Source organism: Diceros bicornis, chromosome 2, assembly GCF_020826845.1.
Source record: "Diceros bicornis minor isolate mBicDic1 chromosome 2, mDicBic1.mat.cur, whole genome shotgun sequence".
Classification (NCBI taxonomy): Eukaryota; Metazoa; Chordata; class Mammalia; order Perissodactyla; family Rhinocerotidae; genus Diceros; species Diceros bicornis.
In genome coordinates this window covers 2,924,196-2,949,381 of record NC_080741.1, presented here as the reverse complement: position 1 = coordinate 2,949,381, position 25,186 = coordinate 2,924,196, and the positions used below count along the sequence as shown (strand labels likewise).

General features: G+C 36.3%; 1 protein-coding gene across 3 annotated transcripts in view; it reads left to right on the top strand.

Moving 5' to 3' along the window:
• Positions 1-18,045: 18,045 nt before the first annotated feature.
• The window catches only part of MBNL1 (muscleblind like splicing regulator 1), a 196,187-nt gene continuing 189,046 nt past the window's right edge, over positions 18,046-25,186 (top strand). Inside the window, exon 1 of one of the 3 annotated variants that reach the window (XM_058550703.1) lies at positions 18,046-18,134. The gene's annotated coding sequence lies outside the window, so the exon portion shown is untranslated. The remainder of the gene's footprint in view (positions 18,135-25,186) is intronic. The other 2 variants (XM_058550659.1, XM_058550699.1) reach the window with 2 other exon arrangements.

Here is a 25,186-nt window from a genome sequence, read left to right as displayed (position 1 = left end):
ATATTTGGGGATAGTTTTCTTTGTGTTTATTTTGCTTAGGAATTGAGCTTCCTGGATCTGAAAGTTTATAGTTTTCAACAAATATGGAAACTTTGTCCATTATTTCTGTCCCCTGCTGTCCCTCCTTTCATTCTGGGTCTCCAATTACCTGGAGACTAGACTGCCTGATACTGCCCCTCAGGTCACTAAAGCTTTGTTTATGTGTTTTAGTCTTTGTTTTTTCTGTATTTCATTTTGGATAGCTTCTTTTGCTATGTCTTTACATTTACTGATCTTTTCTTCTGAAATGAATATACTGCTGTTAATTTTATCCAGTGAATTTCTCAATTCAGATATTTTACTTTTCATGTCTAGAAGTTCCATTTGTTTCTCTTTTATATCCTCTATTTGTGCCCTTATTAGGTTCATGTTTTCCTTCAAATCCTTGAAGATACATAGCATATTTGTAACAGATAGTTTAAAGTCCTTGTCACCAGTTTTATCATCTCTTTCATTTCTGAATTGTTTCTACTGACTGGTTTTTCTTTAGTTTATGGGTCAATTTTTTCTCTCTCTCTTAATATATCTAGTAATTTTCTCCAGGTGCTCAACACTGTGAATTTTAGGTTGCTGAGCGCTAGATTTTGTTCGATTCCTTTAAAGATTGTTAGACTTGGTGTACATTTTAGAACTTTGATCTTTTGAGACTTCTTTTTAAGTCATTTTAGGGAAAGTCTAGAATAAAATATACTCTGGGCTATTTTAGCCCCACTTGTAAGGTGGATTCTACTGAATGTTTTGTGTACTCGACAAGGCATCTCTATTCTGGCTCATGGGAACTCAAATAACTCCCAGCTCTGTGTAGGTTTCGGGAATTGTTCATCTTACGGTGCCAACATAATTTTTGTTTCCCTAGAAGATGTTCCTAGTCTAGACTCAAGGGGTTTCACATTACTCATGTGTATTTGGTGTTCAGCCAAGACTCATAGGGATCTGGAGCTCTTCCTCTACACGGTTCCTTTATTTCAGACACTTTGTCCTGCAAATTCTAACTGCTGCAGCCTCCTCAAATTGGGATATCTATCTCCCCAAATCAAGGAGAGTGCCAGGCTCATTTTGGTTTCCCCATTCCTATACTGCAGCCCAGAAATTACCTCCAAGCAAGAAGCTCAACTCATTCATTTCTTTGCTCAGAGACTATTAGTTGTACCACCTATGGTCTAGTTTCTGAAAATAGATGTTTTCTATATTTTGACCAGTTTTCTAGTTGTTTATGGATAAAGGTTAATTCTAGGCTCTGTTACTCCCCCAAGGCAAGAAGTAGAAATACCTTTTATGCTTGTGATTTCACTTCAGTTGCTTTTAACATACAAGATCCTCCCTCACCACTGCGCTTTTATGCATACAAAATAAAATGTTCCTGAGTAAGTGATTGTCTTCTCTTATGTTGTTGCTCTTCTCTCTTCTCAAAAGGTTCTAAAATATTTTTTCATCTAGTATATGAGACCACTTTGGGGACAAGAGGCATTTGTACTCTAGATGGAGAATCAGGTGGAGATTTATGAGAAGACAGAACTGGGTCCTGCTCACTCAGTTACAATTATCGGTGGTGGTACCTGGAGTGGCGGGCTGCCATAAGCATGAATTTTAAACATCAGTGAAAATAAATGTATGGTATTACATAGACTTTTATTATAATTATTTAGTTATAAGATACCTGAGAGAGCAAATTTTCCCTTGGTGGTTGACTTTAGTTTCCTATTCTAAGTGTTATATGCACCTCTCGGTTTTCAGGGACACTCAAGATGAAGTTAAAGTTTTTGTATGAAAAATTTTTGAAACCTAGTTTTAAATGCAACTATGAAGTTAAGCGGTTACCATTCATTTCAAATCAGCAAGAGGAAGTAGCCGCAGATCTAATTAGGCAGAAATTCTCACTTTTTTTACACTAGAAGATGAGAAATATAGAACTATTACCAAAATTGATCTTAATACAATCATCACCATGAAGCGTTAGTGAACACATAACTTAATAACTTTGTTCCATTCGAATCAGAAAATTCACAGGTTTTATGGGATGCAAATGTGCAAGGATTATACTGTGTCAGTGTTTTTATGTTGTTATTCATATCTCCATAATCCAATTCAACTGGAAAAATGATTTTTAGGTGCAGAATTAAGATATACTATGGGTCATAGAAGGAGAATAATACTCGAATGATTTTTGGTCTTGACCTAAACCTTTATTCAAGGGCATTCATAGTTTAATAATAATATTGGGTAGTATAAACCTTGTAAGTACATAGAATCACATTTTTAAAAAAAGACTCATTTATAAATAGAAGTCATACTAAGTAGAATTACTAATTTATTCAGGTAAACAGCAAAGACCTTTTTACAATATATTTCAGAGTGCAATAACTCTGTGATTTTTTTAAACTTCAAAGATTCAACAGCATAAACAGTGGTAAGTTTGCATTAGACAATTTGGAAAATTGCCTGGAAAGGGTCAGGGTGCTGTAAATTATTTTATCCAACATGAAATCTATGAATTGGAAAGCTGTACAGCACTGTGCACGTAGAGATCACCACATTCCCATCTCCCTCATAGTTAGCTATAGGACTTTTGCGTAACAATATCCCTTTCAAATATAACTATCATAATGGATGGTAGTTCATTTATTCAGTCCCATTTCTGGTCTTTTGCAGTACAGTTCAAGATTTTATTGTTTTCCTGAGCAAGATAAAATAAAACAGATGCAAGTAAATCAGACAAAGATGTGAATTTGGCATATGAGTAAACAGAGAGTAGAATTAATGTTTCTTTCTTGTTTAGTTAAGCAATGTTAAACATATTCTGTTATGGTGAACAAGGGGTAATGCTTTACTAGTAAAAACTGCTAAGTTTGGCCAATTCTGAAATTTGTAATAAATTGAGCATTAGAAAAAGTAAGGGAAAAAAAGAGAAAAAGTAAGAGAGAAATGGGCAGAAACATGATGATAAAATCTGGGGAATCTACTAGACATAGGAAGACCTATTGGTCTCAACTGAAAGTCTCAAGTGCTAATGCTCACATTAATTTTAAAAACAATCATTTATTACATCGGAAATTGATCCCTCCAGGCTTGAGCACCCACTAAGTTACCAGGAAAGTTCATTCATTGAATCACTCACTCAACAAATATCTACTGAATATGTGTGTGTGTTTATATATATACATATAATTGTAAATAATGTTGTGTTAAGTGATGTGGGGGATACAAATTACATTTGGTCAAAATGCAGCCATCCTAATTTCACTGTGAGGTGTGAGGGAGATACTACCAGCACACAACAAAGCAAAATTTATTTTTAACTCTCGGTAAATTTACATTCATGTTTTACAAGAAAAAACAATAATTTCAAAATATACCAGTATGACCAACATTTACCAAATTAGTGTATCCTTAAGTTTAGATGTTTTCAAGGGAGACAAAACAAAGTTTTAGTCAAAGACAAAATAGCCAGTTGGTGCTTAGGTCATTGACTGTGATGTTCTTGCTTGGCAAGAAAATCCAAACACAGCATGAAGGCACACGGAAAGGATGTTCAGATAGTTATCAAGAATCTATGAGAGTTTAAATGGGAAGCAAATACCATTTTCATTCTAAGACAGTATTTCTTTTTTTAAAAAACATACTGTGGACAAATCTTTCAATATTGATACTCTGTCCAAAACTTTACCAGAATATATCACGTCCTATTATATCAACTTTATTTTTATTCTTTTTTTATTTATTGTGTGTGTGGGTGTGTGTGTGAGGAAGATCAGCCCTGGGCTAACATTCATGCCAATCTTCCTCTTTTTGCTGAGGAAGACTTGCCCTGAGCTAACATCTGTGCCGATCTTCCTCCACTTTATGTGGGACGCCGCCACAGCATGGCCTGACAAGCAGTGCGTCGGTGCGCACCCGGGATCCGAACCTGGGCCGCCAGCAGCAGAGCACGCGCACTTTACCAATACACCATGGGGCCGGCTTCTTTACTTTTATGCTTTACTAAACATTACTTTATACGCAGTAACATAGAGAGCAAAAAATCTGAACTTTAGATAATTTTCATTTTTTTACCCTTTCAATACAATTTTAAACAGAAAATTACGATAGATTTAGATGCATGATAATTTTTTAATAAAATATTCCAATATAAATAAACCAGTAAAGGAAAGACAGGATGTCAAAAATTATTCATAAATAAATTGATTAATATTTATGACATAGGAAGGGAATTATTTAAGAAATGTTTCTTTATTTGTTTAAAGTTGTTTTTCTAACTGAAAGAGAAACTTCCTCCTTTTTATCTTTCCAAATAATATTTTATGTCACCATGGAGAAAGAATATGACTCATCAACAATTCAGTACATTTTATTCAGGCTCCCTGTGTAATATTTTCTAGAATTTTCAAATAAAACAGCTGAAATTCTTACATTTAGAGTGTACTTTAAAATATTTCTATCCTTCAATCTTGCTACCTAATAGTAAATGTAATTTAATAAGATACCATTTTTAATCAATGCTCACCAATTGAGAATTGTTAATTTTTCCAATTTACTGCATGCTAGAGAACCAAGGGATTTAATCTGTTGAATGACAAATTAAAATTCCTTCCTTAAGAACTAATAGCAGACAATAGTCCATTTAGTACTGAAATAATATATCATATGTACAAATTTTCTATAGTTTTTGAAAATTGTCCACAATATTTGACAGAGTCACTGGTAAATTTCTATTTTTCTCAAAAAATGTGCTATGGATATGAAATAAATAGATATATGCATGTATAGCAATCAAGTAACTATTATTCTCAAAGTGGAAATAATTTGGGCTTTCTATTATATTTAAAATTTTGGAAGAATCAAAGTGTTTTAGTGTAATTGCATCAACAAACCAAAATAATTATGTGCGAGGCAGTGGACCACATGCTATTTACAAAATCATTTTAAATTAACTTCCCATGTGCTCAGTATCACATTTTTTTATCCTTCTAATCTGTTTTATTAAATTCTTGAATAATTCAACTGTTGCTGTGTCCTTCGTTCCAGTTTATGTATGATCAAAGAATCGCCAAGAACTTAGAGCTGGTTTATCTAAACCCCCTCATCTTACAGATGGAGAAACAAAAGTGAAGGAAGGTTGTGTGATTTTTGTCTTTATTTTTGAAAATTTAAACCTGTAGAAAAGTTGAAAGAATAGTACAATGAACATCTGTATAATCTTCACCGATTGTAAACATTTGGCCAGTTTGTTTGTTCTCTCTTCACACACACACACACACACACACGTGAACATCATGATGCTTCACCTCTAAATATTGTAGAGCATATGTCCTGATTAGGGCACTCTCCGATGAAAGCACGATACTGTTATTACCCTCAAGATTACTTACAGCAATTCAATGATAACATCTGACGTACCACTCATATTCCAATTTTTTTCCTCCAACATGTCTTTTATAACTGTTTTTTCCTTCAAATCAGGATCCAGTCAAAGTTCATTTATTGCATTCGGTTAAGTCTTATGGAGTTTTTTAATCTAAAACAATCCCTATTCTTTTTATTTGTTGTTTTCAATGAGACTGAATTTTGTGAGAGTTCAGTCCAGTATAGTAAAATGTTCCACTTTTTGGATTGGGTGATTATTTCTTTATGATTAGATTCAAGTTAAATGTTTTGGGCAAAAATACTCCCTAGGTGATAGCACATCACTCGAATTGCATCAATCAGGAGCCTCATAAGGTTCATCAGCTCACTTATTGGTGACCTTGAATTAGATCCCTCGATTGAGGTAGTAATCTCAAGGTCTTTTCATTAGAAAGGTCCGTTTTCCCCTTGTAATTGAAAAAGCTATCTGTAGCGTGATATTTTAAAACTGTGAATATTCTGTTCTCTAATAAGCTTTCACCAGTTGGTTTGCCTACCTCTGATATCCTTGCCTAAATTTCATGTTACACTGGGGATTGCACAATGGTGATTTGCTAATTCTATCATTCCCTCTCCATTCATTGCCTACGCTCCTCTGGAGACAGCTCCTCTGTTTCAGGTCTCCCATTTCCTTCCCCCTTCCAGCCATCATAAGGGATCATTTGATCACAGTTGTCCCTTTGGCCAGAGGTCTCCATCTCGCGCGTGCTCCCCACCTTCAGCATGGAAAATGCTCTGGTCCTCATCCATTCACGAACATCTATCATCCTTGCCATCTCAGAGGTGCCTTGGGATCCACTCATCCCAATTTCCTTTGCGCCTTTAAAGGGCTGAGGAGTGATGGAAACAAGGGATCCAGAAGAAAGGAAGGACTCAGGCTATGAGTTTAGACTCCACAAGATTACAGTGCGATGGCATCAGAGGTTGGGTCTCAGGATTAAGGCTGAGGGACATGTCATTTATTTATTTAAATTTTAGTAGATATTTTCAAACCTAATCGAAGCAGGAAGAATAGTAAAATAAACCCCTAAATACCTGTCATTCAGTTTCAATAACTCTTAACATTTTGCCAATTTTATTGCATCCACTCCTAACTCTGTTTTTTGTTTGATTAATTCAATGCAAATGCATCATGTCACTCCATCCTTATATATGTCAGTATGTGTCACTACTGATAGGGTTTGTGGTAGGCAGAATTCTAAGACGATCCACTTAGACTCTTGGGCGCTGATGAGTACCCATCTTCTCCCAGTTACTCAATCCAACACTAACCTAGGCACTGCTCTAAAGGATTTTGCAAGAGTAATTAAGATCCTAAATCTGTTGACCTTAAAATAGGAAGACTTTTCTGGGTGGGCCTGGCCTAATCACAGGAGGCCTTTAAATCCAAATCTAGAGGTCAGAGGCAGAGGAGGTCAGAAATCCAACACCTGAGAGGGATTTCATGCGCAAGATATTCTCCATCACTAGCTTGAGGATAGAGGAGCCAGGCAGCAAATAGTGTGGTCTCTAGGAGAAAGTGGCCTCTGGTGAACAGCAGGTCAGAAAATGGGGACCTCAGTCCTACAGGCACAGGGGACTGAATTCCGTCCATAGCCTGCATGAGCTTGCACCCTAAGCCCCAGACGAGAACAGCAACCCTGAGTGTCGTCTGGATTTCAGCAGTTTTAGACCCTGATCAGAGAGCCCAGCCGCGCTGAGAGTCCTGATCCACAGAAACTGTGAGATAGTACATTTGTGTCATTTTAACCTGCTGAGTTTGTGGTGATTTGTTACACGGCCATAGAAAACTAATCTTTTTTTCTAAATGTAGCCACCATACTATTATCACACCTAACAATCACTGCTTACTATGTAGAATGCATGAGGGGTCTGCCTCTCATGGTAATCTTGGCTGCCATGTTAAGTAGGCTTTTATGAACCGGTCACAAAAGTTAACAACAAAGTATAACCTTACAACTATGGGAAAGCAAATTCAAACAACTAAGATATGAATAAACTTGGATCACATCCCAATAAAACTTGGAATATTTGTCTGTATTTCTGAAATTGACCAGTTCAAGAGCTGTACTCAAATGACTGTGGAGGCCAAATTACTTACAACATGTTAAATCATGTCCTAGTTACCCTCTCCTCTTTGATGAGTCTCTGCAATTTTAAATAATTCCAGTGAGTCATTTTTCTAAGTTTTTGAGTGTGTGTCACTTGCATTGCATGAGTTATGTCTTCCAAAGCTGCTTTTCCTCTCTGGTCTCTTTGTAACATCCCAACACTTAACTACTCCTGTACCTCAAGGTTTGGTTTTTAAATGAGCTACATTAGGAAAAAAATACCTAACGAAGAGATACCCAGGTGTTAACAGTTTTTTGTTCTGATAATGAGTACACAGGTGTTCATCACATTATTTTCTGAACTTACCTTTATTTAGAATTTTGTTATTTAGAAAGTTTTCATGTTCTAAACACTACTTCTGCTGCTTCTGACATAAATTCCTTTGTGAATTTTGATCTCTTGATCATCCTCAGTACAATATTCACTAAATATTTCTTTAGGATTTTGACTATACATCTCCCTGAAATGTTCATTTGTCCAACTAAAGTTCCTTAAGTGTTGTAGCTCCTTCTTTAAAGACTTCCCCCAGGTCTTATCTCTTTTTAGAAGTCTTTCTAGGTTTTGTGGAAAGAAATTACTGATGCATCTCACTCACCTTTAGCATAAGAACCAATAACACTTAATTCCTGAAGTGACACAATTGCATGATCAGAGGCTGATTCCCAAGCCTGTCTCTTGCGAGTTGAGGCCTATCCTGGTTTGTAGCAAATATTCCATGTATGTTTGTTGATAACAGAAGCTATGGCGGTTGAAATTGCTTTGAATGTAGAGAAAAACAACACAGCCACCCAAGCTTGGCTTGTTGTTAAAAGATTTCAATCAGTGGTTCTAAATGTGTGAGACATACTTTTTACAAAAGTTCTCCAAATCATACATCCACATGTATTTCAGTAGCCTGGATATATATGTTCTATAAGACTATATGCTACTATTGTTCAAATGTGTGTAGGTGATGTTGTGAATCAGAAGTGTTATTGAATTTATAGTAGCTCTGTCATTATGTATTTTACCAGTCTGTGAATAATAAAAATAGAAAGGCAGTTATATAAGATTCTGTTATATTTTTATGTAATCCATTTTGGAAAAAAAAATATATATATAAATATATATAAATCTGGAAGGATGTATATAAAAATTGAATAGTAATAATCCCAGCTGATTGAAACAAGGATGATCTTTATTGCCCCCCTTATAGATTCATAATGATCACATATTGCTTCTATAATTCCCATCCACCAAAAAAATAACAACCATTTATATACATAGCATGTGTGTGTATATATACCCCAAAAAAATGTATTTTCAGGAAGCAAAAGTGCACTATGTCCCGGCACTCAGAAAATCTTGCAAACCACTGATTTAGTTGAGAACACAGGATAGGGATTTGAGCTTTGATACTTTTGTGAATTTTAAGTCACTGTGAAACATAAGTGACTTCATTCGAAGCCTTCTAAAAGCTGGGTAACTGCTGGTAATTGGCTTTTTGGAAGAATAGAATGCATTAAGGCTCGTGTAAATGTTTTATAACAAAATAACACATTGTAAAGCTTTCCAGTAGGACCACCAAGAGTTCAGTCGGTAGTGGCCAAATGGATATCCATACTTGCCATCAACTGTCAGGACCGGTCTTCAAAAGCCAGAAATAGTTAACTCTTGACAAAGGCAGCTGCCTCCAAAGAGCAGAGATTCAACCCCCCTAGGAAATACCACTTCTCTTTTGATGTCTACAGTCCCACAAACTGTGACTCTCCACAACATTCTCAAGTATGTATCTCATCATGGCTCAAAACAAGCAAACAGAGCAAATAAATGAAGCCAGTGTGTCGTTTTATGAGAGCTGCCAACATTATACAGCACCATTGTTCCCTGGAAGTCTTGTGGTAAAAGCGGCCACAGCCATCTCACAGGGACGATGGTTGCTGCAGCCACCTCCAATGGCTGTTGCCTTGCCTTCTCTAGGTCTAGGTGTGGCCAGTCCCCAGCAACTTTCCTCTGGGGACTTTTTTCCTGATCTGACCCTCGTTTTGAAACGTGTTCCTCTGTTGTAGCGGTTGTGTGCTGTTGAAGGAGAACATATCCTTTCTTTGTTTCACTGTAGAAATAACAAACATAGCCCTCTCCCAGTTGGCAGAAACAAAGTGTTTCACTAACCATATAAAAGGCCTCTGCTCAGGAATTTGAAATGTTCTTACAGAAAAAGGTGTTTCTTACAAAAAAAAATTCTGTTAACATAATTAATTTGCTGGCACATGAAGACACTTAGAATTCATGTAGTCATTTGTTAAAATTATAATGAATGTTCCAGGAATGAAAAGTATATCTTTAAATCATTTTATATTTATGAAAAAATAGAAAGAAAATAGAATGTTGATCAGAAAAATTTAATTGAGAAGTTATGCAAACATGTTAAATAAATTAAAAATTGAAAACTATTTTTAAAATATTCTGTTATATTTTGCATTTGTTACCTAAGAAGTGTTGAAAGACACTTATTTGTATTTTTATAATTCATCAGTTCCATTAAACAAATATAATTTTTTTTAAACCTACTATGGACAAGAAGCTGAGACGGAACAAGAACGAAAGTAAAGGGTGTTTTTCCCCGTTTGAAGCTGACAGCGTATAGTGTATGTTCTTGACTCTGAGACTCTTCTTGTTTCCCTATTTGAATAGGCCTCAAATAAGGATTGGTCTTTTAGTTAATGCACACATTAGAAAAAAATGTTTTAAATCATTTCTGCATCTAACATGTGATTGCATCATTGCACTGTGCCTGAGAGCCTAGAAGCAGGAATCGTTAAGTTGGCACGCCACATAATGCCGTGAGAATGTTCCAGATCTCATCAGGGACAAAGAATGCATAGGCAAGCTCCTGAGAGGATCCCGCTCAACACCAGGTTATTTTTCCGGCTGCCTTACTCTAAATGGGTAAGAGTTTCTGCCTCTGGAGAATCTGACACATGTCTTCATGACTCCATGCGAGAAGATTACAGAGAAAGCCGTCATTAATTTGACTGGGAAATCAGGAAAGCTTTAAGTATGCTCTAACTGCCAGATTATTTTTATTGGACTATTGTTTTGCTTACCTCATTTTCCTCCTCAAAAATATTAAATAATTCCCCATTCTAAGGCCCTAAAATTTGACTACAGGCTCAGTTTCAACTGGACTTCTGTTGACTCCTCCTGTGCACTAGGATCTAGTCGAGGGCTCTGCTGTCCAATGCTTCTGAGCACTTGCAATGTGGCTAGTGTGACTGAGGACTGAATTTTTAATTACATTTAATTTTAATTGTTTAAATTTAAAAATGAAACAGGATACAATTTTCTATATTGATTACATAGTGAAATGGTAACAGTTCTATGTATTGAGTTAAAATACTTCATTAAAATTCATTTCACCTGTTTCTCTTTAATATAGTAACTAGAAAATTTTAAAGGATATATATGGCTTGTATTGTATTTCTATTGCACTATTGGACAGTGCTGGTCTAGGGACAATAAAAAAGTTTGCTTTTCTTGATATTCTACATTTCCAATAAAACATACCTCCTTCTCCAGAGTTTCCTTCCTGGTGTAAAATAAAATACTCTTGTGGTTGCAAGTAACAGAAATCTAAGAATTTATTGGCTCAATAAATGAAAAGCACAGAGATAAGGGTTCATGCTAGTTGGAGTCAGAGACTCTGATGCTGTCATCAGAACTCAGTCCTACAGCTAGGCAATCCCAGCAAAAGCAGAGCTTAAAATGTCCAGAAATAATGGGCTGGCTTGAATCACATGCCCATCTATGAACCTATCGCTGTGGCAGAGGAAAAGGAAAAGCCCTTCCATGGGCTGATACCAAGGATGGGCCTGTTTCTCAGAGAAAAGTCATGACAACCAAAAGAAAGAGAATCAGTAATGGGTGAGAAAAAACACAGATACCCAAAAGACCTGGTTGCCCACACTAAAGGTATTTTTTTGCTTCTTCAGGGGTCATATTTCAAGACCCAGTTCCTACCATGTCCTCTGTCATCTTCTGTCATCCCATCCTTCTTCCTCCTGCTCTCCAGCTTCATCTGTTGTGTTCTTCACCAGCCCCTTTCCCAACCCTCCCATCTTATGCCTCTCAAATAACTTACCACGTGCAATTCCACGTGTGTGACACTCTTTCTCTCTCTTCCATGCCTTTTCCAATTTGCTTCTTCTACTGCCTTCTAACTACCCATGAAGTCCTACTCTTCCTTTAAGTGTCAGAATTTCACTCTCTCTGAGCTGTGATCATTGATTCTCCAGCCTAGGACATCCTCTATAATTTTCCACCTTTGGGTTTCCTCTGAAAGTGTGCGCTTTCTAATAACATGTATAATTTGATTGTGTTACAGGACTAACGTAGATGTTGAGAGTAAGGTCTGCACGAGATGTGTATGTAAATGATTGATTTGGGCCGGCCCCGTGGCTTAGCGGTTAAGTGTGCGCGCTCCGCTACCGGGGGCTCCAGTTCTGATCCCCGGCGCGCACCAACGCACCGCTTCTCCGGCCATGCTGAGGCCGCGTCCCACATACAGCAACTAGAAGGATGTGCAGCTATGACATACAACTATCTACTGGGGCTTTGGGGAAAAAAAAAGAGGAGGAGGATTGGCAATAGATGTTAGCTCAGAGCCGGTCTTCCTCAGCAACAAGAGGAGGATTAGCATGGATTAGATCAGGGCTGATCTCCCTCACCAAAAAAATAAATAAATACATGAATAAACTGTTTAAAAAATAATAAATCAAAAGGATTGATTTCAGGTAATTTAATCAAGATGTTATTGAGAGGTGTTGAAATGATTAGGAGTCAACCGGGTATGGTAAGGCACCCAGAGTTTATCGATGGTAGGAAGCCGTGGCCAGCCCTAGGCCTGAAAGGCAAGGAAGACCCATGTTGCTGGGACTTGGTCAGAGCTGTGTCTGAGGAGGAGAAGTTGCGGCGCCGGCAGAGAAGTGGACCCATGTCCTAACCCGTGCCTTGACGAGACGAAGGGCCGCAAATAAATCCTCCAGCTTCTCTCTGCTCTATCTCAGGCTGGTGTAACTTTTGGTTAAGTCAACCAGAAGGAAGAAGGCAAGAGACTCTAGTGATGTGGTGAGTAGAGATCAGCTTCTAGGCAAAGGAGTAGGGCATGGAACGATGAGACAGACAGAGAATAAACAGCCTGCAGAGTCCAGTCGTTCTTTTTGTGTTCCCAGGGCCCAGTGTCACTCCTCGCATAGAGCAAACAGCAAATACCGAAGAGAAGAGGCAATGAATGACTCTCACAAATCTTCTATATTCTTGGTTCTTTTCATTCATTTTTCTTAACAAATGCAATAGATGTAATATAAACATAGAACTACATGTGATTTAATTTGTAAACCTTTTGGAATGTTTTCAAACAAATAAATTAAATTCTCAAATTAGAAGAAGTTTTTTTGTCCAATTGTGTGTTCCCAAATTAGATTTGGGAATTATCAGCATCATACTCATCAGGAAATTTATTCTGCTTGGCCCTTTACCTGTAATATGCAATTAATGCTTGCTTACAGCACCCCAGCGAAGTTGGTATTATCACCCCCTGTTACAGATAAGGAACTGAGGTTCAAAGGTACTTGAGAGTGATCAGACAATGCTTTCCTCTTCAATTCTCTAGCTGCACAAAAACAAAACAGAAAAATTATACAAATGCTTAAATATTAAAGCCATTTCTTTAATAAGTTAAAAATAAAATCAGTGAACCAGAAGTACTTCTCTCACTGCTGAGCTGTGCAGACAGCAATTGAAATACTGATGCTTCAACAGTTTCAGAGTGGCCATGAAAATATGTCTTGGGAAAAAATGGTGGCTAAAGGCATAAATATATTTATTCTATTTGAACTGAAATTTGTCCCCAAGGACAGATGCTTGCTAACTTTTAAGTGATAAATATATAATATCAAAAAAATGAAGGAAACTGAGAGATTGAGAATCATAATGATAAATGTGGATGAAAATAATGGAAAATATGGAAACTGAGTATATTTTTTCAATCTACATGATTTTTGAAATTTCTCTGGAAAGGTATTTTGAAAGTTCGAAATGCAAGATATGACAATTACTATGTTATTCCCTTTCTTTATCAAACTATCCTTTTATAAGAAAATACTACCCAATTTTTATCAAAAGAAGATATTTTTGTATCAGATATACTATTCTTAAATTATTTTTAATGCAAAATGTGATGCAATATTAACACATGTTATAAACTTTTAATACATGTTTAAATTTATCTTGCAATCTGTGCTGCTTGGCATATAGAAAGAGCTAATATTTTTTGACTAACTGCTAACGCTTATGATAAACCAGTGTATTCCTAACGCTGATGATAATCCAGCAGCAATGAGCACCACTGAGGTCTAAAGGGTGGTCTCAAAAACTCTGTCCCTCTAAAAGGAACTGAGGTCCTTTAGACAAACAGCTAAGTTCAGTTCTGGGGTAGGAAACATACAAAATGAGACTGGGCCTCTTGTTGTGCCAAAAAGCAAAGATATCATCAGAGAATATTGGGATCATCTCAAAAAGATACAGTACCAATGACCAGAGCTTTAAAGAATAAGAGTCATTACAATATGTTGAAACAGAAGGTAGATTTAACCCTACAAACCAATAAGAATTGGCAATCACCCAATAAACAAACGTCTGCAATGGAGGAACAGGCACTTTACCAAACAGGAAATATGAAGGGGATACAGCATTAAATACAGTCAATCTCCACGGCAATCAGGGAAATACAAATTAAAAATATTAAGACACCATTTTCTTGCCCATCAGTTTAGCAAATTTTTAAAAGTTTGATTATATCAAATACCTACAATGGAGCTGAAAAACAGGAAATGTTGGAAATTCAAATTGGTAAAGCTTTTTTCGACTGGGCAATTTGGCAATAATCATTAACATTTTAAATGTATATGCCTTCTGGCCCAATAACTCTGCTTTCTTGTATCTACCTTAAGAAAGGCTTGCACGTACTTTTAAAGAGGCATTTATAATGCTGTTGACTGGCTACACTGTTTTCAATTGTCAGGAAGTTACACAAATGCCATCAATGGGGGAATTAGATATATATGAATCAGTTCAAAAGAATAACTTGGGGATATCTTCAAGCTATATTAATTTTTAAAAAGTTACAGTGAAAAATATACAGTGTGATGTTACGCACATTTAAAAATCCACAAAATTAGTTAATTCCATATGTGTCATACATGTATATATGGATCTGTATAAGAAATAGGTCTGCAAAGATACACATCAAACTGACAGCATTGGTTACTCCTGGGGAGGAGACTCATGTCAGAGGGAAATAGAAAGAACTTTTGCTTTATCTGTATTTTTAGACTTTAAACACAATATAGTATTTAATATTATTTTACTTATTTTATTTTATTTTATCTATTTTTTGCTGAAGAAGATTAGCCCTGAGCTAACATCTGTGCCAATCTTCCTCTACTCTATATAGAGTAGAGGTGGTGGGTCACCACCACAGCCTAGCTGACAAGTGGTGTAGGTCAGCACCCAGGATCTGAACCAAGGAACCCAGGCCCCTGAAGCAGAACACGCCGAACTTAACCACTATGTCATGGATCCGGCCCAATAATCTTCCAATAACTGTCTAAAGTAGTCATTTAAGGCCCTATTTTACAAATGAGGAAATAGGTACTCAGAAATAATGGCTGACCTGCCCAAAGTTAAACAATACTAGAGGTGAAAATTAGTACAGGCTGACCTTAGGGCCTCTACGCAGACGCTTTTCTCTAGATCATAAGTAAAAAATGATCTTCTATTTGCACTGGTCAAACTTCTCTACGGAGATATCTGAGTTGGAGACAGAGATGTGGGAGCAATAACTATGTGCCCATTGAAACCATGGAAGTATATTGAGGAGACTGTGGGTAAGAAATGAGCAGGCCCAGAACAGAATCCTGAGACATCACAACATTTAATGGATTGAAATAGTTAAGGAACCCTATGAGAAAGTCAAAGAAGAACTTGCCACGTAATCAGGAGAGGGTGAAGTCAAGAACTCAAGCACAGAGAGCACTTTCAGGAAGAGGAAGTGGTCAACAGCAGCACATACTGCAAAGAAGTCAAGGAACAGGGTTTTGAAGTGTCATTTGGATTTGGTAACAAGGTCATTTGGTGACTTTGGCAACAGAGTCTTAGTAAATAGGAGAAGAAGAAACCAGAAAGCAGAGAGATGAAGCATGGGAAAGATAGGAGGATTTAACAGGGTGGCAGGTCCTCAAAAATTTGAACATAGAATTGCCACATGACCCAGTGTTTTTACTTCTGAGTACATACCCAAAAGAATCAAAAGCAGAGACTCAAACAAATATTTGTACACTCGTGTTCATAGCAGCATAATTCATAGCAGCCAAGAGGTGGAAGCAACGCGAGTGTCCATCAAAGCATGAATGGAAAAACAAGATGCGGTATATGGAGACAATGGAATATTATTCTGCCTTAAAAAGGAAGAAAATTCTGATGCATGCAGCAACCTGAATGAACCTAAGTGAAATAAGCCAGCCACAAGGACAGATACACTATGATTCCATTTATATAAGGTCCCTAGAGAAGTCAAATTCCTAGAGACAGAAAATAGAATGGTGGTTGCCAGGGACTGGTTGGGGAGGAGGACTGGGGAGTTATTGTTTAATGAGTACAGAGTTCAGTTTGGGAGGATGAAAAAGATCTGGAGACGGAGGGTGGTGATGGCTGAACAACAATGTGAATGTACTTAGTGTACTCTGGACTGTACACTTAAAATGATAAAAATGGTCAATTTTATTTTATGTATATTCTACCACACACACATACACACACAAATGCTATGAGGACTTGAAGGAAGTCAGTGATGACAACTTTCTCAAAAAGGAAAGTAACAGGGGCAGGTCAGTCAGAGGAGAATTTTTTAAAATAGAGGAACCTCGAGCATATTCACCAGCCTGGAAAGGATCATTAGGGAATCAGAGACAAGCATCCACCATCTAGGTCAAAGGGACACAAATACTGAGCTGGCACATTAAGATCATCCCCAATATTGAGCACAATGCTTCCAGTAGTGAGCCTGGGTCTTTGAGGGGCAAGTGGACCTAGTGTTTTATACTAGTACTCAAATACAATAATATTTAAAATTTCTCAAAACGGATAGAATCTAAGCAATATTAATCACATCAATAACTGTTTCTTCAAGGATTTTCCTACAAGTATCTCACTAAAGAGTTCAAATCAAATTTTATGTTGATAACACTCCGGTGGGTCTTTTGTTTGTTTGGGGATTTTTTGTGGGGGCAGCTCCCTTGGTATTGTTTGTTCATTTATTTTTACTTCCTGCAAATTCACATTAAGTATGAGTTTAGGTGAAACGGAAAATGCTTCCATTTTTAATCATCCCTAATTACTCTTCATTGCCCCTTCGAAAATACAGTTCAGTAAAAAGCAGAGTGTGATACCCTGAGAACATGATGGTTTCTAAACTCCAGAAAGTGGTTCTTGCAGTGTGTGGAGGTTTGCATAATTGCTAAGTGATTCTCGCAATTCACCCCCTTCCTCTTTTCCAACAAGCAAGGGAGGGTGGGAGGGACTGCCACATACAAATTGAAGCAACTCATTTGCTTCTATTATTCGGTAACCTGGGGGAAGTATATATATACATGAATATTTCCTTTTATTTGACATTGGTAATAGCACTTGCTTTGATCAACTGTTTTTATGTCCTTTTTTGACCACTGTCTTGTAAATATTTTCAATTAGTGCTCCAACCTGTTAGAAACTTAACTGGTTAAATGTTCAGCATTGCAGGATCTGCACCTGTTTTTATTCTTGTGGCTGAAGTTGACAGCGACCATAGCTCATGGATAAGCAACAGTTTCAGTTTTGCAATGCTTTATCTGTATGTAACAGGCGACTCTTCATGAGAAAGGAAGTTTAAGACTCGTAGGTAAAAAACCACCACACAGATTCCAGGAAAATGCCCGTTTACTGAAGTTTCTTTTTTCTTTTTCTTTCAACAAGATGTCTGTAGTCAGATTAGCATTTAGGTCATATTCCAAAGACTTTAAGTTAATTCGCCTTAAAAAAGCAACTTTATTCCTCATGTATCAGCTTGACAGTTTTCTTCCGCAAAGAGCAGTATTTTCTGTTTTTCTACTTATCATTTAGCCACTCAGGAGATGTTTCCTCATGTAAATGAGCATTACTTAATCGCGTATAGATTTCTACAACTCAACTTTTCTAAAATTTGCTTACACATATAAATATGTGTATACGTTAATCATTAATTACAGATGTATACACACACAAATTAGAACCCGAATTGTGATTCCAAGGCTAGCTTTGTGAATAATTTTCCATTCTCCATAGAAAATTTATAAAGAATAATGACTTTGGTATTTCACAACTTCCTCTTTTGGTAGACTATCCTTTTGCAGAGGAAAAAAAAAATGTGACCAGAGAAGAGAGCCAAGCAGAGAACAGAGCTCTTTGAGGTGTTGGTAGTTTAACTCAACTATTTAAGCAGCTTCACAAGCAACTGTAAATAAGACATAGAGGTAAGAAGAAAGTGTTTCTTGCTATTTCTCATTTTATTATTTGGATTGCTATTTATAGAACAATTTAAATGCTGGAGATTACAAAGTAGATTAGACACACCTGGTAGCTTTCTCAAGCAAGTAGTCAATATTCCAAATGAAAAAGTTTAGTAAATTTACAAAGTTTCAACTTCACATACAACCTTTAAAAAAGCTGGATATTTTTAAAGTTCTTATTGATCTCTAAATTATTTTAACTGCAAAGTAAAATATTCTCTTTTTCATAATTTTGTACGCAATTCAGTGCTGAAAGAATTTTTGTATTAGTAACAAATTTTGAGAACTTTTTTCTTCCCCTAGCCTCAGTAAATTCCTAACATTTGTAAATTCTTCTACATATATCCATTTGTTAATTTTGCATATTATTAATTGGACATTTTCCAGGAAAAAGATATTCTTGCATTTGTTTTTAACCACTGTGAAAATATGTTGTATTATTTAAAATTTGACATTTCAGTATTATTTCTCATATCATCACATTATGATGACATTTAAATACTTTAGAAAAAACAACTTGTAGTGTAGATAGTATGCTTTAAAAATCTAAATAAGATAAGTAAATCTAATTATAGAAATTCGTGTTTGTCTTAATAAGATTAATTTGCAGTTATAATGCTTAAAAATAGAGCAAGAACTAAAACCAAGTTAAGCCCGTTTGGATTCATAACTGGAGATCCTACTAAGCTGAAACTGATCTCATGAGGAAACTCTAAAGTCGTTTAAATCCAGCAGAATTCTTTTTTTCCTTTGTGCCAGTCTAGAGTAATGTTTATATACATTAACTATTTAATACAATTGTATTCATTATATAACAATTTTAAAATCTTCCTTTTAAAAGCAGTTGGTTTCCATATACTTTGGTAAAAACATGACAGAGTCTAATACATCTTTAAAAGGAAAAATGCAGTAAGTGAACTAATCTGGTTTTGTATGTGAAAGTTTGGATAATTACAGCAAGCACTTTTATAACTAATTCATTTTTGAAGGTGACACACATCACTCATTTGCTGTGTGAGATTTGGTGAGGAAATATCCCAAGCTATATATATATTATATGTGTATATATGTAATATATATTATAATGTATATAATGTGTATGCACATATAATACATTCAAATAATATATTTAAACGCTTACTTAATTTGATTTGCTTTGTTAATTAGAATAATCAATCGCATGGTTTCCAAAAAAGAAAGTATGCATTGTTCCATCAATTAATGGATTTAATTTTATTCAATTTTGGCAAACAGTGCTGTCATACTGGCTCTATTACATTACCTGGGAAAATAGTTTTTTTAAACTACTTTTGTGCAAAGTTCGGTAATAAGAGTCGTTGTCTTTTGATTATAGGGAGAAGAAAGGCACATTGTTAGTAGTATAAATTCAGGAAATGAACTGTTGCCTCAAGTTTGACATCCTTAACTAGATCATAATTTTTAAACTAAATTGATAGTTGTGAGAAATCCATTAAAATTGTGCACCTTCACCTTTATGTATCCCACAACAATTAAACACAGCTATTCCATTACAACTTGATTATGTTATTTGTAACAGTACCATTTTTAACGCCCCTCTCTTTAACAAAATAAATGATGGAAGTATTTTTAAAAGTCCAGAATTGTAAGTATGAGATGTTTTGATATCATGAAGCATTAAGTGCTGTGGGTGTGTTAGACATAGTGTGGTACTACATTGAATAACTGATAACGACCAAGAGAAAACATAGCCCAAGGAAATTACAGTCTAAGTTGATCACCGCTGTAATTCAGAAGGGGCAAACGAAGGCCAAAGGAGAGCAAATGCTTTCTTGCTGGCAAGACAGATGTGTTGATGTTGTTGTTCTTGTTGAGAATTATTAAAGTCTTTGAATGAACAAACTGGTTCTAGATTATGGAAAATAAGTTTAAAATTCATTCTGTCTTTGAGAAAATTGCATCTACAGAAAAAAATTAGTGCCTATCTGGCTGAGTTTCCATGAGACATACAGATTGCTGAAGAGGATATTCTTGTCTTTATTAGAACAGAAGGATGCATTGCATGTTCTTTTTATTTCACATACTGTCATAAGAAAAAGCATTGAGAGCCTGCCCACAGAACCACATTTTTAAAGTGAAATTAAACACAACATTGAAAATAATTTATTGCTGGCAAACATAAATTTTGACTTTTGAACTATAGACATATATTTTACTAGGTTCCATTAAGATTACATTCATGTGACACATCGTCTAAGACATAAATTTTCATTGAGCCTAATGAAAGTTGAGACTGAATGACTGCTGTATAGCAGTGTGAAACTGTATACCCCTCTTAATGAGACACGGTCGACTGTGACGTGTGGGTGATCCGGCTGGGGTTCTGTCTGACTACCGATATCCAGGGCTGGTCCAGATCATCTCACAGGTTAGTGGATGTTCCCCTCCTCTTTCACAGTCTGAACTTCCCAAAGCTGCCCACCTGCTTATAGAGAGAGTGCTCATCCCACCCTGGCAAATACATCATCTTTCAAATAATAATTTCACTTTGAAACAACGATGCTATTTGCTTTTGACACAAATGACCGAACTTAGAACTTTTGAAACATTGAAACCTTTGTTTGTTCATTTTGTTTTCCCTTCTTTCAGCCATTTTCCTATTTCCAAAAATAAAAGACAAGAAAGTTTGTTGCCTGGAATAAGACTGTGGTTTGGGTGCAGACTAAGAGGAATGGCATGTTTTGAATTCAGAAACAAAAATCCTCTAAGTCTAGATAATGTGCATCTTCCAGCTTTTTAAAAGCAAATTTGTGTCCACCTATATCTGTTGATCTTTTATTTATTTTAATGGATGTGACTTGCAAATAAGTAACACATGTAGCATATCCATATTCATTATATTAATAAAAATATGTGCTAAGTAAATGGCAAAATTATTGTGTTCACAAAAATATGCACTGTGGCCATACGTGTGCTCTATAAGATAGAATATGTATCTCATTTCCATATAAGAAATAAATTCTGCATATATAACGAATACAGCAAGTCCTTTTACATTTCTGAATATTTCCATTTAAAAATATACATTAAATGCAGTCTAATTTATACATCCGCATTGTAAAAAATAAAAGCACTGTTTGCTAATTTTTTAAATCTTTAAAATGCAAGTTATTTGGTGTTTGAGCATTATTGTTATGCTTCCAACACTTACCTGACATCATTGGTATTTTTTATTATTTTGCATGAACTAAAATTAGGCACTTAGATGTGATGTTTTCCAAATTCCTTCCAGCTTTATTTTTTTATCGTTCTATGTATGAACAGAAATTAGATTTTAATTTTTCAGTATTATTGAGGAAAATACTAAATTTGCATCTAAATTTAAAGAAAAATGGCATTAAAACCATTCATTGATACTGGAACCATGGAAAGTAGATCAGAAATGAGGTTAGCCTCCTGGTGTTGCTCCGTGAACTAGTATAAAATGTCACAGCTCCTTATTATTCTGCTTTACAGATATTTCATCATAAGCTTTTAGTTTTTTATACATGTAGTGGTTATCACATTCTCAAAATTCTTCTTTGGAAACAATATAAATAGTAATATGATCTTGAAAAACTTCACCAGTTTGTTCTGATTCTGAAAAAAAATAAAGTTAGTAGAATTTTTAAGTATACCTTAGTTCAATTAATTTTCACTTTTCATAAGAAAAAAATTTAAGCAGATGCTTTTATTCTTTTCCTGTGTTGGTGAACAGCTCTGAATCAGAGGAGAGGCAGAAATATTCTCGATGCAAGTTGGCTGCTTTCTGAGTAAAATAAGACTGTGTGTTGACGGCAATGCTAACTAGAAACGTTGGTTATACTTCATTTCTTAAATTTTTTTATTTAGAAATAATTTCAAGCTCAAAAAAGTTGTAGAAATGTAAAGAATTCCCATACACCCTTACCCGGACTTGCCTAATGTTAATGTTCTACCCCATTTGCTTTATAATTTGCTCTCATTCTTTCTTTCTCTGTCTCTCTATGATTTTTTTTTAACTACTTGAGAGTAAGTTACAAACAGCATGGCCCTTTCCTTCAGCGTATAATTACTGAAAATAGAGGTAGTCTCTTATGTAATGGTTACATGCAATTATCCACTTCATAAATTTACATGGATACAATACCGTTATCTAATATTTGTCCATATTCCAATTTTGCCACTTATTTAATCATACCCTTCCTAATATTTTCCCCTCCAGTAAAGGATGCAGTCTAGAGGCAAGTGTCACATTTAGTTGCAATGTCTCTTTAGCCGCCCTTAATCTGGAACATTTCCACACATTTCTTTGTCTTTTATGAAACTGAAAATTTTAAAGAACACAGTTTATCCACCAACTCTTTTTTCTTTTTAACACGGTGTTCTTCATTTTCTATTTGTGTGCCCTTTCCTCGTGATTAGATTGTGGTTATGCTAGAATACTGCAGGGGTGATGTTGCTTCCTCTCACGCTATCATATCTAGGGGCCCATGATGCTCATCTGTCCCACATTGGAGATGCTAGTTTTGATTGCCTAGTCAAGGTGTTGCCTGATTTCTCCATTTTATAATGATGGCTCCTCATGAAAAGTTTCCCCTTGGGTCTAGCATTAATTGATGTCCTCATGTGATGCAGCCTTTGCTATAATGGTTACTGAGTGATGATTTCCCCAGCACTCCCTCCATATTTGTGTCAGTCTTTTGCGTTCCACTGTAAGCAGAAGAACTCCCTTCTCTCCCATGTATTTAATTCTTAATTTATGTATCTATCTATTATTGGTATGAACTCATAAATTCCTGTCTTTTCAATGGTTTATAATTCGTTACTGCCTTAATCACTTTGGTGCTCAAATTGTCCACATTTGGCCAATGGAGCCCCTTCATTCATTCTGTGGCATGCTCCCACCATAATAGTGAGCACTTTCTTACTTTCTGGCATAAAAAGATGTTCTAGGCTGCTCGGGTACCTATCCTGTCCCACCCCTGGAATCATTCATTTCTCATTTCTCTTAGTGGGGAATGGCGCTAGAGGCTAAGATCTGGGTATTGGGTGTACTCACTGCCACTGGAGTATTTCTGCCTCTTGACTCTTCAGCAGGAATTTGTTAATGCATATACATACGTAGAGACACAAACATACAAATATGCGTACACACATGCATATGCATGCAGACATAAAAACATCTGTAAACATGCACATATATTCTGAACATCATGAGTTTGTCTCATACTCCACCTCCAATCCGTCCCCACAGGGTTCTTTCTTGCCCTCCCCATTCCATGTTTGTGTTCTCCTTCTTCCACAGCGTGAGCCCTGGGTCCTAACAAGATCAACGTGCTTACTCATTTGCTCAATTCTACAATACATCTAAAATAATTTCTGAATTGCTTTACCGAAACCACTACGATAAGCAAACCTACTGAAAAAGAGTGCAGGGTTCGTGTGCACTTCTTCCCCCACACACCCACACCCCACCAAATATTCTGTAAATTACTTGGATGAATTCTTCCTCTCCCGCCCCTTCCTTTCTTTTTTTTCTCTCTCCCTCCCTTCTCTCCTTCTTTTTTCTTTCCATTCAGAGTTATCATAGTATTCATTTGAAATACATTTAAGTTCATTTGTTTCAGTTTGTTTCCAGTTTTAGGATTGTTTTCCCTTTGCATTCTTATTGGTTTAATTTTATTTTTTTGAATTGATTTACTTTTAATCTTTTTTTCCTCTAAGCCATGAAGATCAAGTGCTACTTGCCCAGCCATTTCTATTAAACAATCCTGATACATCCTAATTCAAACACTATAACACACTTCAGAAATACCTGTTTGAGTTATGGTTTGAACTTTTATCTTTATGTCCAAATTCTATTCAATCTACATTGTCATTTATCCTCTTGGGTATTCCAAAAAGTGACAATTTCAGATAAGAAAGTAAATATCTGTGGTACTTGGTCAACCTTATGAATTTACTATTCCAGAGGATTTTTTTCAAGTTAAATATGCATATATTATCATATTTACAGAAAAGTAATTAGATAAGGAAAAAAGCAACCATGAATTTGTGTAGTCCTTCAGCACTGGGAAAAATTCTCACCCTTTTGTGTGTGATTTTAGAATGTTCTTGCCCCAGCATGGCCCCGTATTCTACTCCAGTACTTATAATTATGAATGCATTTCAATATTTGTAGTAGCAAGAGAAAGTGGGTTGGCGTCAAAAGATTCATTTTCAGTTTACATTCTGTCACTTTCTGACTGCGGATGTTGCGTAAATTACTTCTCTTCTCTCTCCAGATATCTAGTCCCATAACTTTACATTTTAAAAAATCCGCCCCTGGGAGCCGGCCCCGCGATGTAGCGGTTAAGTGCACGCGCGCTCCGCTGCTGGGGGCCCAGGTTCGGATCCCGGGCGCGCACGGACGCACCGCTTGTCAGGCCATGCTGTGGCCGCGTCCCATGTAAAGAGGAGGAAGATGGGCACAGATGTTAGCCGAGGGCCAGTCTTCCTCAGCAAAAAGAGGAGGATTGGAATGGGTGTTAGCTCAGAGCTGATCTTCCTCACACACACAAAAAAAATCCATACCTCTTTAACTTTCTGCCAACTTCTAGACTCATGCCTCAAAGTGATCATTAAACCTCTTCACTCAGATGTTAACAGGCATTTCAAAGTCAACACGTCCAAAATGAAACTCCTCGTCGCCCTCCCTTCTCTGCTCCATCCCCAAGCTTCTTCGGTCAGTACGAGGCACCATCTTACACCCAGTTCCCTAGGTCAAAAGCACGACTGATTTCTTTTTTTCCCTCACCCATATCCTACTTATCAGCAAGTCTGTCAATATATTTTTCCAAAATAAGTCCCAACGCTGACCAGGCTCACCCCTCCACCATCCTGAGCACAGTGTGAGACACTGTCATCTCTGTTCTAAGAAATTTTTCTTTTTCTACCCTTGCATCCCTCCCAGCATGACCTTTTAAAATATAAATCAAATCATGTGACTCCCCGCTCAAAATTCTTCAATGATTTCC